Source organism: Polypterus senegalus, chromosome 13 (genome assembly GCF_016835505.1).
Source record: "Polypterus senegalus isolate Bchr_013 chromosome 13, ASM1683550v1, whole genome shotgun sequence".
NCBI classification, from domain to species: Eukaryota; Metazoa; Chordata; class Cladistia; order Polypteriformes; family Polypteridae; genus Polypterus; species Polypterus senegalus.
In genome coordinates, this window is record NC_053166.1 from 50,350,209 (window position 1) to 50,364,214 (window position 14,006).

Below are 14,006 nucleotides of genomic sequence, written 5' to 3' on the forward strand. Positions count from 1 at the left end.
TTAGGTGTCAACATTCACTTTTATTCCTGGATGCCCCACAGAAATCAAAACAAGATGGTTTTGGTTTATTTGAAAAAGGGTCATCAAAAACTGAAACGTGAGCATCAACCTAGAATTCATCAGAATCACTTTTGGTCTCACTGTCTGCTTCAGTTTAACTGCCTGAATAAATCATCACTGTCATCACATTGTCATCACTGTGGATGAAAGGCTCCTTGCTTGTATCTCATTGCTTGTATCACTGTCAAGAGCGTGCAACACTTGGGCTACTGAAAACGTTTCTTATGAGATGCTAGAAGAAAATGTGTCTACACTGTTGCCGGAGTAATGCTCGGGACTAATGCTCTTAGCACTTTACAGTCCGAGTAATCTTAGGGTCTAATGCTTACATGAAGCACATCTCTACAGTTGCCCGAGTGGTACTCGGGACTAATGCTTTTAGCACTGTTTTCACAACTCAAGTGACACTCGGGTCTAATGCTATGGTGGTTAATAGTCTATATGCCAGTAAGCTTAATGTGCATTTACAGTAAAATTAATGGAAGGAATTATTAAGGATAAGATTTAGAAGTACATGGCAAGTACAGGAGTTTTTCTGAACAGAGGGGTGGGCATCAAGCTAAAAGAAGTGGGAGTTGAGGCTGATGTTTTTAATGTGTGCAGAATTAGCTCAGACACAGGAAGGAACGAGGAACCTCATCAGAATTGGCTGATGTTAAGAATGGTTTCCACAGGTGTCATTGCCAGGGCCACTGCTATTTTTAAAATATTTCAATGATTTGGATATAAGTAACAAGCTGGTTACTTTTGCAGATGAAATCAAGAAAGGTGGATTGGCAGATAATCTGGAATCTGTTAAATCATTACAGAAGGACTTGGATAGCAAACAAGCTTGGGCAGATTTGTGGCAGATGAAATTTAATGTCAGTAAATGTAAAGTATTACATATGGGAAGTAAACATGTTAGGTTTGAATACACATTGGGAGGTCTGAAAATTGAGAGTACACCTTATGAGAATAATTTAGGAGTCATAGTGGACTCTGCGTTATCAAGTTCCTGAGAGTGTTCAGAAGCCATTAAGAAGGCTAACAATGTGTTGGGTGCAAGTCCAAGGAGGCTTTGTTCAAGATGTGTAATGCACTGGAAAAGACTCATCTGGAGTACTGTGGAGAGTTTTGGTCTCCAGGCTACTAAAAGGACATAGCAGCACTAGAAAAGTTCCACAGAAGAGCAACTAGGCTAATTCCAGAGCTACAGGAAATGAGTTATGAAGAAAGATTAAAAGAGCTGAGCCTTTTCAGTTTAAGCAAAAGAAGAATAACAGGTGACATGATTAAAGTTTTTAAAATTACAAAGGGAATTAGTACAGTGGATTGAGTCTGCTATTTTAAAATGAGTTCATCAAGAACACAGTGACACAGTTGGAATCTTGTTAATGGTAAATTTCCCAATACTAGGAAGTTTTTCTTTATATAGAGAACCATAGACACTTAGAATAATCCCACAATAGTGTGGTAGACAGTAATATTTTAGGGACTTTCATAACTCGACTTGATGTTATTTTACAAGTATTAAATGGATAGGACTGGTGAGTTTTGTTAGGCTGAATGGCCTGTTCTCATCTAGATTGTTCTTATGTTCTAATGTTCAAACCTTCCTTGAGTAATCTTTTTTCTGAGAGAGGAAATATTTTTATATATGTTTAGCCTCTTTGGTATTATTCCCAGTGTAGTGGGCTGCCAGAAGATACCTACAGTATTATGTCACACTTTGGTTGAACATTTAAATGGAAGAAAATGTGGGTCTTCAATCTGGATTTAAATGTTGAAACAGACTAAACAAATTTAGAAAGAATTCCAGATTTACATTGAATGTGCATTTATCAAGAAGTGTGTAATGGGTCTTTGGAAGAGTAAGCTGGCTAGTATAGATGCATATTATGTTGGAGCAAATACAGTATATTATAAGTACCGTTTTTAGCATTGACTGTGCTGTGTTTCCCAGTGACCTTCTTTTTTTCCTGGAAATTCACTGTATGGCCAGTTTAGATGACACTTTTTTCTTAGCACTCTGTGATGCTTTGTAAAACCAGCATGGCACTACAGAATTGTAGCAGCCATGCACAGAACTTTCAAGCATGCATACAGTAAGCGTACTCCATCTCACATTTTACATCGCTGTGCAATCAGCTTTGCTCATATGTGATACTACTGTACACCAAATGATCTTGTACCCAGCATGCATAAAAAATTAGGTATTGAAAGGCCTATACTATATAGCGATCCTTCACATCACAGGCTCTTTGGGTGTGCCATTATGCATTGGTATGCATACATTTTCTGCCGGTACTCAGAACTTCAGACAGGAAAGCAGCAGTATATAGTAGCTCAAACTAATCCAGGACCGATAGTCCTGGAAGCTACATGGTGGGGGTAAGGGCCAAATGCATATACAATTAGCTATGCAGTGCTCTGCCTAGTCAAAACTAACCTTAAAAGAGCCCTCCCTCTCCCAGAGTCAGAAAAAACATGAGACCCTATGAAATAATAATAATAATAGCACAAGATTTATTACTGTTTGCCAAGAATTTCTATCTTTTTGAATGAAGAAAAAAGAGTGCAGCATCTGCACAGATAAATCAGAAAAAGACATGTCAGCTGCATTTGAATTATCCTTGCAGATGTAACGCACTTTCTTCTTTAATCAGAAAGACAGAAACACCTTTTAAATAGTAATACATTTTGATTGTTGTTATTAGTATTTAACAGGGTTAAAATTTCATTATTTTTCATTTTTAAGTTATTTCTTCACATTCGTGGTATATATTCATTTGCCACAAAGTGTTTTTTATAATTTTTGAAAAATTCCTCATCTGTTCATGTGGCTTACAATGGAGCTAATGAATACACAGGTTCAAAGGTGAATGAAACAACCCTTAAAACTGACCTAAGCTAACCTGGATTGATTGTTATTTGTACATAGTACAATGAAACGTTTATGTTTTATTTACAGAATGTAATGAGTACTGTTAAGGAAAAGATGATTATATGATGTGAGTAGACATCTCTCTGTTATTACAAGCCTTGGAAGAAAGTAACTGTTGAAAAAATAGAATTGCAGAAGCAAAAGTAGGGTAATAAGCAGTAGGCAGCTTGATGCTGGGGGCTTTTTGAGATGTCATAGCTGCAGCACAACAGAGGCAGTGAGCAGATAAGCGTAAAGGTAATGTATTTTTACCTTAAGAAAAATAGTTCAAGGAATAAAATAATTATTTCTTTATCAGAAGGATGCCTCATAAACCCAAAAGGCATATTTTTGTTAAATTGAAACATTTGTAGCTTTAAAGAGGACACCTTTAGTAAGTTTTAATGCTTTTTCATTAACTTATGGACCCATGTATCCAATTACTCCCATTATAAGCTGCACAAATAAACAACATAGTTTTAGAATTTTTAGAACTTCCCTTGAAAACATAATTTTATGTCAGTCAGTCAATATATATTCTAACACATGGATACGAGGGTCTGCTGGAGCCAATCCCAGCCAGCACAGGGCAAAAGGCAGGAGCAAACCTGCCTAGGGACAATTTCGGATCGCCAATGCACCTAACCTGCATGTTTTTGGACTGTGGGAGGAAACCAGAGAACCCGGAGGAGGAAACCCACGCAGACACGGGGAGAACATGCAAAGTCCACGCAGGGAAAACCCAGGAAGCGAACCCAGGTCTCCTTATTGCCAGGCAGCAGCACTACCACTGTGCCACCATGCCGGCCGACAGTTTTATGTGGCAAATTAATATACACTATCATTGTGAAAAATAACTTTAACTTGAAAAATACTAAACTTGCCCTATATTGATTTGTGCTACCCACTTCATGGCACAGCCAATCAATGCCCCAAAGATTGGAACTCTTTTTGAGCAAAGCTCAAATTCATCCGCTTAACCACTGTCAAGGTCAACAACAAAATGACATTTCTTAACGGCGGTATCTATTTACATTTTTACAACCCGGACGGCGATATCCCAACCCACCCCACCGGGCTGCGCACAAACACATATAACATTTACAACAGGAAAGACAATTACGAACTTAGTTAATCTTTACACACAATAACTTTCACATAAATTTCCCATGAATTCCCCACAACTATTTTACATAATTTACCCACAAGGCGTCACTCCGCCAGCGCGGACTGCCGGGTTGCTACACAGCCCCCCCCCAAGAGGGTTAGTGTCCCCACAACCCTAATTTTCACAAACAAAGTCTGATAAATGTCCTGGCCGGCGGGGACACGTTTGGGCCTGCCTGACTCTTCATCACCCGTGCCAGGCTCAGTCCTGAGACTGTCAAGTTCTGTCTCGGCACCGAGGGTGGATGTTGGAGAGTTGCTTTGGTTCTCAAGTCTTTCTGGTGCTGGGGCCAATGGGTGGTATGGTGCCAAACGGTCTTTATGCAGCACCACCCGTCTGCCCCGTCCAGGCATTCGGACTCGGAAAACCACGTCCGAAATTGCATCCAAAATTTCTCCAGGTCCCTGCCAATGGTGCGTCAGTTTTGGGGACAACCCCCGTTTCCTCTGGGGGCAAAACACCCACACTTTGTCCCCTTGCTTCAGGGTTGGACCATGCGCCCGAGTGTCATATGCCCGCTTCTGGCGGGCTCCAGCTCCCTCTAGGGCCTCTCTGGCCAGTTGGTGTACAGTGTCCAGTCGCTCTTTCAATCGTCGGAGATAGTCCGTTTCGTGACCGCCAGCAAGCTCAGGCTCAGGGGGTGAGCCAAACACCAAGTCCACCGGCGTGCGCATCTCCCTTCCGAACATCAGCCCCGCCATGTGCACTGACTCGATTCCTGAACAGCCATCCTATACGCCCACAAGACCAGAGGCAAATGTTGATCCCAGTCTCTCTGGTGTTGACTAGTGAGGATCGCAAGTTGGGCGGCCAAGGTGCGGTTAAACCGTTCTACCAGTCCATCGCTCTGCAGGTGAAGGGGGGTGGTCCGGGTCTTGTTCACCCCATCCGCTGACACACCTCTTTAAACAACCGGCTCTCAAAGTTCCGCCCCTGGTCGCTGTGCAGTTCATTCGGCACCCCAAATCGAGTGAACATTTCGTCCAGCAGTTTTGAGCGGCTGTGGAGGCACTTTGATCTGGAATGGCGTATGCCTCCGGCCATTTGGTAAAATAGTCCATCGCCACTAAAACAAAACGATTTCCGGCCTCTGTGGTAGGGAAAGGACCCAGCACATCTACCCCAATCCTCTCCATGGGAGCCCCGACGAGATACTGTTGTAGTGGCGCGTGAGGCGTTGACCAGGTCCTTTCTGCGCCGTGCAAACGTCACAGCAGTGGACGTGCATCTCCGCATCTTGTCGACATCCGGGCCAATAGAATCGCTGCCGCAGCCGACGCACTGTCTTTGCATTTCCAAAGTGCCCAGATCCAGCTGCTCCATGAACCCAACGGAGGACCGTTGTGCGTAAAGCCATGGGAACCAGAAGTTGCAAATGGTCAGTACCCCCTCTTGGTGCCTGCCATCTTCGTAGATCACACCATCGTGCAACTCCAGGCTGCCCCACTGCGAATGTAACAACTTGAGTTCCGCCCTTGGGAAGATACGGTTTGCCAATCGGGCATTCCTGGGTCTCCAGCCAGCCCCTTACCTCCTTCAGCACTTGGTCGTCTGCTTGTAGTTGCCTTAACTGGTCGATGGTGAATGGTTCCTCTGCTCCATCCGTTTCTTCTAGTCCGGCTGCTGATGATGATGGTCCCATACCCCTTTCCTCTTGCCGGCTGCAATATCGGCAGTCATCGAGGACGCATGGCCGCCTGGAGAGGGCATCAGCATTTGCATGCTGCCGTCCTGGTCGATGTTGCACCTCGAAATCATACTCCTGAAGTATTTCTATCCACCTTGCCACCTGGCCCTCAGGTTGCCGGAAGTTTAACAGCCATGTAAGGCTAGCATGGTCAGTTCGAATCGTGAACTTAGTGCCCAAAAGGTAAGGCTTGAAGTGTCGCACTGCCAAGATCACTGCCAATAGTTCCCGCCGGGTAACACAGTAGTTTTTCTCCGGCCGACTGAGGCTGCAACTATAGTAGGCCACCACTCTTTCTCCGGTCTCCCCCTTTTGGGAGAGTACTGCGCCGACCCCCACATTACTGGCGTCCGTGTCCAAAATAAAGGGTTGGTTGGGGTCAGGGTATGCCAGGACAGGTGCACTGGTAAGAGCAGCTTTGAGTTGTTGGAAGGCATCGGCGCAGTCCTCCGTCCACTCGAACTGTTGGCCCTTACTCGTTAGCTGGTGCAAGGGGTTAGCAATAGTTGCAAAGTTTTTCACGAATCTTGGTAGTATGAGCTAAGCCCAGAAAGCTCCGCAGCTCGGTGACGTTGGCTGGTGGGGCCAGTTGCTCACGGCAGTCACCTTTGTTGGGTCGGTAGCCACTCACTCTCGCTAACCACATGTCCCAGAAACTGAGTCTGTTGGGAGAGGAGGTTACATTTTGCGGGGTTCAACCGCAACCCGGCGCTACGAATGGCCGTCAAGACTTCCCGTAAGTTGTGGATAGCCTGATCAAAGTCTCTGGCATGGATTAACAAATCGTCCAGATAGACCACACACCGGGTTCGGGTAATGTCTTTCAGCACCCTCTCCATCAGTCTTTCAAAAGTGGCGGTCGTTACACAGCCCAAACGGCATCACTTTGAATTGCCACAACCCTTGCCCTATGGTGAATGCGGTTTTGTGTCGGTCCTCTGGTGCTAGTTCCACTTGCCAATACCCACTGCGCAAGTCCAAGGTGCTGAACCAGCAGGATCCAGTCACATAATCCAGTGCATCATCGATGCGTGGCAGTGGGTACGAGTCTTTTCGAGTGACTTCGTTTAACCTTCGAAGTCCACACAGGCGCCAACCCCGTTTTCTTCCGTACCATGACCATTGGTGCAGCCCAGGGGCTGTCCGAAGGCTCAATGACGTCGTTGGCTGCCATCTCACAAATCATTTCCTCGGCAGCTTGACGCTTCGCAAGAGGCAATCGGTGGGGGCGCAAACGAATGGGAGTGGCATTGCCAGTGTCTATGTGATGTTTCACTAAATTCGCCTAGTACAGTCCTCCCCTCGAGCCGCAAAACGTCCACATAGTCTCTCAAAAGTTGCTCCTGCTGTGTCGCGTTCAGATGTTCCCCACTTCGACGGCCCAATTCCTCTACAGCGGCGACGGTCTCAGCTGATGGGCGGTCGCGTGAGGAAGACCGTTGGGAAGCACTGGTCTGAGCTGCAACATTCTCCTGAGGATCCCCTTGAGCCTCTGCATCTCCTGAGCAACGATCGGGAGCCGGTGAGCCGCGGGATTCAGGCACATCCAAGCCAGCAGCCCTTCCAGGATGGTTCCGGCCCGTTTGGAGCGGCACAGTCTCATTACTTAAGCAAAGGACGGCCCTAGAGACATCAACACATGCTCCCCAGCGTGCCAACAAGTCCAACCCGATAATGCACGGATCTTTTATATCTGCAAGCCAGAATTCGTGGTTGGTCTGGCTCGTCCCTACCATCACAGATAACAGTTTCTTTCCGGGCATTACTGTCCGTTCACCCGTAACCGTGCGTAGTTCGCTATGTGTGGGGGTCCAGCCCTCGGGAAGAAGACTAGCTGTTTCGGGCAACACTCCTTTTCTCAGCAAACAAATAGTGGACCCCGTGTCCACTAAGGCACTGCATGGCCATCCATCAATAGTGCAGTCCAGGTATAGTCCAGTGGAAAATCCACAGCGCCCAACTTTGAAGCAGTCTTTGTTGAGGGGGCTGAAAACGGAGCGAGGGCCCCCTCACGGCCTCACCCCGATCGTTTCCCTGCGGTGATGCTGTACGAGGTAACGGACTTGGGGCGGGGCAATCCCTGGCAAAGTGTCCTGGCTCTCCACATCGAAAACAGCAGTCCACTCGTTGTCTCTGTCGGGGGGTGGATGTTGATTGGGCGCGGCTGACCTCCACTACCTCAGACAGGTCCCCTTCCACCCTTCGTTCAACGGCTCTGGTTAATCGACTCGGTCGTGGTGTTCGTTTTGCCGGTGACTCCGCCTGTAGTATGTCTTCGACCCGCTCAGCCTCTCTCATTGCCTCGCTCAAATCTCGGGGTGATGATAGACAGACATGCTGGCGAAGACGTTCTGGTGTGAGGCCCCGCAGGAAAGCATGAAGTCCGAGTTCTTCCCTCACTGTTGTCGAGAAGGTAGGATAACCTTTTCTTGTCAATACCCTGACGTCAGCGGCAAAGGCTCCTATACTCTCACCCTCATGCTGACGTCGGCTAGTCAGCTTGTCTCTGTTGCATTCTGCTGAAGTTCTTTGTCCAAAGCGACTGGTGAGAGCAGCTGTGAGAGCCTGAAGATCACGACACTCTTCTGATGTCAGATCAATGAGTACCTGTAGTGCGGGACCCTCCAAGGCAAGGGCCAAGTGTGTCGCAGCTTCTTCGCGGTTCCACTCATTGTGTATCGCGGCCAGGTCCACTTGTGCAAGGTAGGGCTCTAAGGGCGTCAATCCGTTGTATCGCGGCAGCTTAGCAGGTGACCGAGAGAAGAGGACCGGCCGACTGGTAACCTGGGGTATCGCGGTGGCTGCCGGCGACCCACTCTGGCCGTGCTTGGACGATCGCAACACTGTCCGGGGAACACTGGCACCATCAGGTCGGTCTGCCTCTTTTCTCCGCACAGCTCCGCTGATCAGGCGTTTAACGTAACGCTGTTCTCTAAGATGGCACGCTCTACTTCTTCAAGACTCTGTTCCATGACGGCGTCTTCTAAACAGCCTGGTCTCCCACTTCTGACACCAATGTAGCGACCCGTGGTCGAGTCTTGAAGATTTTCAAGCCGATTTCGCCGTGCACCTCTTCCAAGCTGTCGGCTAGCGGATTGCCAGCATTAGGCACGCAGCTGTACCCAGCTCTTTAAGTACGAGCGCTCGTGTCCCATACACCGCACGACTACGAGCGTCTCGGCAGCACGCAGCTGTACCCAGCTTCTCAAGTAACGAGCACTCGTGTCCCATACACCGCACGACTCCGAATGTCTCGGCATTAATTGCTTAGATGAAATCTTAGCAATGAATAACAGCTCTGTCCTGTTGTATCTCTTTATTCACAGATAGCCAGAAAGCAAAGCTCAAATTCATCCGCTTAACCACTGTCAAGGTCAACAACAAAACGACATTTCTTAACGGCGGTATCTATTTACATTTTACAACCCGGACGGCGATATCCCAACCCACCCCACCGGGCTGCGCACAAACACATATAACATTTACAACAGGAAAGACAATTACGAACTTAGTTAATCTTTACACACAATAACTTTCACATAAATTTCCCATGAATTCCCCACAACTATTTTACATAATTTACCCACAAGGCGTCACTCCGCCAGCGCGGACTGCCGGGTTGCTACAATATTTACAATTTTGCTGAACTCCTGACGAATCAAACTTTCAGATCATTGAGAAGAGACCAATAGCAGTCCAAAGACAATGCAATGAAACCATGTATTTCAGGACCCAATCTAGAGAGATGGGGAAGACGGATGCTAATCCACTGCACTGTCTTCCCACATCCGTGACTGAGCAGCGTTACCACTGTGACAACTAGTTGAAAATCTGATGAGAGAACCCCTCTACCCGATGATTCCAGTGCTCCTTTATCAGAGATGACTTTTTCGATAGGCAGGCAGACAACATGGCAGTAGAGCAGTGGAACTAAGTGTCTCATGAGAATACCAAGAAGAGAAACAGAATAGGTGAACGTTAGTAACAGTTAGTACTAATGACAGACAACAAAGATGCAGTCATCTAGATCTGACTTTTTAAGTAATAGTATGATAACTGAAATTTTTTATGTATCAGGAACTAATGATCTATTTATGATTTATTTTTAATATGTGTTGCATGAATATCTATTGAGCCTTTTACTAGTTTTATTGGCACTGGATCTAGGGAACAAGTAGTAGGTTTAATTTTAGAAACTGAAGTTCTGTTACAAGATTAAAAATTCTAAAGTGGTTAACAGAAGGCGAGACAGGGTTTGCCAAGCTAGTATTAAGTTTACACTGTGATGCTGAAATCTGGAATCTTATATTTTCGATTTTCTCATTAAAGAAGTTCATAAAGTCTGTACTGCTAATGTCTGTTGGTATTTTTCACTGTAGTTCTGTTAGATAAGGCACTGTTCTAAACAGTACACAAGGATTGTTATTGTTGTTATCTATTATTTTAAAATAGTAGTCTGAGCAGAGAGCTTTTTAATATTTTTTCACATTCTCTTTCCATGCAATTCAAAAGACCTTTAGCTTTGTTCTCCATCTACACTCCAATTTAAGAGCTTGAGTGCTCTCATTAAACCAGGGTGAGTTTCTTTGCACTGTGTTCACTTTTGCTTTAAGGAGAGCCACTACAACCAAAGCATCTCTGAAGGTCATAATATAATTTGATCTAAATTATTTTCCACGATTACACTTAACATACTCAAAATATCAACATATGTTGAAGCAGAGTTACAGTCTAGATGTTGCATTGTCTTTGTTTTAATCTGTGAATGCATCAGTCAGGGCAGAACGAACTCAAACATAATTAAATAGTGATAAGAAATAATTTAATGGAGTAATATTTAAATTTTGAAACTCAAACCTGTAATTTATAACTAAATCTAATATGTGGTTATGATTATGACCATGCTATTCACAATTTGACAAAATAAAATCTCCCATAAAAATTACATGATCATCATTATAGCCAAATTAGATAAAAGGTTTCCAAATTCAGTCATGAACAATGAAGATGGCCCTGGTGGTCTTTAGACTAGCACTACAATTGTGCTGGAATCTGTTTAAATATTTAAAATGAGTGCCTCAAAAGATGTGAATTAGCCTAAATGTTTAGAGGTAGTTTGCATTTTGTCACAAAGAATTATCCCAAGACCTCCTCCTTGACCAGTATGTCTATATTTATGAAGGAACGTGCATCCATCTGGTGATGCCTCAGCTATGGGAACAGTGTTCATTTTACTAAACCAGGTTTCAGTGAGAAGACACATATCAGAATTTGTACTTAATTTTATATCATTTACCAAAGAAGCTTTACTTCCAAGAGACAGGATGTGCAATAAGCAGCATTTGAAGCTGCGTAACAGATGGCATATCACAAACATTTTTAGTAATAAATGGGGCTGTATTTGGGATTTGACTATTGTTTTAGTCTCTTTTTTACCTCCTGCTTTGTTAATAACTGCGGTTTATAACAATGAATCCATTATTTTTATCTTTTCAGCTGCTGAGAAGAGGTAGACTGACTGAACTACAACAGAACATACCAAGCAGAAAGTGGACAGCTGGCGTATTTTGTGTTAAATAAGTCTGTCACTTTGACACTAAAATGTAAAAGAGGAATTACAGGTACATAGTTTTTAAATCTGCTACTTTCTTTGTTTCCTTCACTTTGCAATATGAGTAAAATCCTTTCACAATAAAGTCTGTCCGGTTCACAGAAAAGCAGAGGTTTTTGCCTTACTGCTACTGTCCCCTGCATTCTTATGCCAGCTTGGCCATTGTTTCAATGGAGTTTCCATATTTTTTCTATGTCTGAGTGAGATTTCTTGCAGCTTCTCCAGTTTTTCTCAAACCTTTCAAACTCCTGCAAGTTATGTTGATTGGTTAGTCTTAACTGGCCCTGTATGAATGAGTGGAGATATGTGTGTGTGTGTGTGTGTGTGTGTATCTGAGAATGTGTGCTTAAATGGATGGATGCTGTGCAAATGGTAGGTTTCCTCTCTGTGCCTAATAATCCCTGCAATACTGAATTGGATTAAATATGTTTACAAAATGGCTGGTTAGATTTTGAGCAATGTTACTGACAGTTTGGCCTTATATATTATACTATGTCTAGTTTTATGAATTCTTATATGTCCACATTTGCAAAAATGATCATGAACATCTCAATGTTTTATGATGACATGCAACGTAGACTTCATTATTATGTAATGAAGGCTAAAGAGAGATGTGTTAAATACAGTGTTATCACAATTTTACCTATCAAATTATGAAAACTGCTGATGGTTGGAAAAAAATAAATTGTTGCTATCTTGACTTCTCACAAAGATTTATTGCACCTATCATGCCTGGCATCAGACTTTAAGAAAATGTATCTCTTTGTTCTGCAGAGAACTGGAGAGATGGGGCTGAAAGGAAGCCTTGTTATAATCCCTTGGGGATTGTGATGTATGAGGGGGGCTGTAAACCATCCAGTATGCTCCCTTGGGGATTCTAATGGGATACCCAAGTAAAACATACTGCAAAAATTGTTGGAACTAAAACACAGATGAATTTTGGTGAATTGGCCATTTCATTGCACTCTGCACTTTTGTATAGTCCCTGCAACTTTGAGGCAAGTGAGGTAGTTCAAGTTTGGGATACAGAGAGCTTGCCTGTTTTAGGCCAGACCAGCTGTGATTTGAGAAGAAAACAAATAAACAGAAGAAAGTCACAAGTGGTAAGAAAAGGAGATGTTAAGATCTGGGAAAAAAGGATATGTAAAAACAAAGGAGTTTTATATAAAATATTTGTTAGTTGTTGTGTTCCTATGTCAAAATTAGGTAGAGCCGATGTTAAATTTCTATGCTCCCTTATTGAAATTTTGACTTTCCTTGATGTAAAGTCTGAAATCAAGTCATGGTATTACATATTTAGATTTTTCATTATTTTTTTCCCTGAACATGATCAATTAGTTTTTCACATAAAAATGATTGGACACAAGAAGGTGAACAAGGCATTCTGACATGTGTAAAGTTGTGCCTAGTCAAAGCTGTAATTCAGGTCAGGGTATAGCCATTAGGCTAAGATAGCACATGAGATCCAAAGATACAGTATGAGGCACGATTTCACGCCAGGATGAGGGATGAAGTGCCACCAGTAGGTGGTATTTCCTGTATCATTAACAAGTACCCTGGGAGTAGTTTACTACAGGAGCAAAGGTAGACTAGTGTGGCAGTTAATTTACTAGAAATAACCATACCAGGGTGGTCTTGCTAAGATGGTCATGGACACTAGGAATGTAAATTATCTGTCCCTTTCAATATCTGGGCTCAGAACGGCAGGGCCAGTAGGGAGAGTGCAACGGAGGCAGAGTTCACAATCAGAAGGCATAAGGGGAGTTAACTGCAAAAAATGAAAGATATAGAAGCCGAGAAAGGAATATTTGTTAGTAGTGCTTCTAGGTGAACTAGTGGATAAATTAACCATTAAGACAGACAGAAAAATGCTTTATACATGTAGGCTGAGAGGATCTTTTGGATTTTTTGTGTGATTTTTTTATTTTTTTTAAATTATTTACCCCTTTTCTCCTTTATTTTGTTTTTATAGCTGGGGCTTCTTTGTTATTTTCTTAGGTTCAAGGACGGCTCAAGTGCACCCTCTGTTGTTGGTTTGAGGTTTATGTTAAAAGAGACCAATTTCAGTAAGAGGAGCTTTGGTAACCAGAGATTTGCTACTTTTTTTCCCTGTTGAGTTCTTGGTGTTGGTATCACAAAGTATAAAGGTAAGCAGAGTGGTATTTGGTTGGGGCAACTTTAAAGCAAATATTTGCCAGTTTAGGTTTCACTGTGTGACCTTGAGGAAGTCAATTAAGCTTTATGGGCACCCATTGACAAAATACTGTATGTTTATGAATGTTAACTTGAGTAAAGGGACCAATTGAAGAAAAAAAAACAATAGTAATAAAGCATATAAATTAACTAGCTGGCTTTGCCCAGGAAATTTCCCAAGACAATGGGCCTCAGTTATAGTGTCCTTGGTTAAACATGTCTGAGGTTTTGGATTCAAATCCCATTCTGACACTGTAACTAGGAGAAAGTCACTTCTGCCTGTGCTCCAATTAAAAAAACAAATGAAATGTAACCAAGTGTATCTCTCTTTGTTGTAAGTCACCTTGGATAAAGGCATCATTCAAATAATAAGTAATCATAG

The 14,006-nt window shown here is 43.5% G+C and overlaps 1 protein-coding gene across 2 annotated transcripts in view; it reads left to right on the top strand.

Moving 5' to 3' along the window:
• Positions 1-14,006, top strand: part of atp10b (ATPase phospholipid transporting 10B) — a 356,966-nt gene that overhangs the window by 133,766 nt on the left and 209,194 nt on the right. The window contains exons 2-3 of one of the 2 annotated variants that reach the window (XM_039775061.1): positions 11,317-11,441; positions 13,404-13,578. The gene's annotated coding sequence lies outside the window, so the exon portion shown is untranslated. The remainder of the gene's footprint in view (positions 1-11,316; positions 11,442-13,403; positions 13,579-14,006) is intronic. The other variant, XM_039775060.1, reaches the window with a different exon arrangement.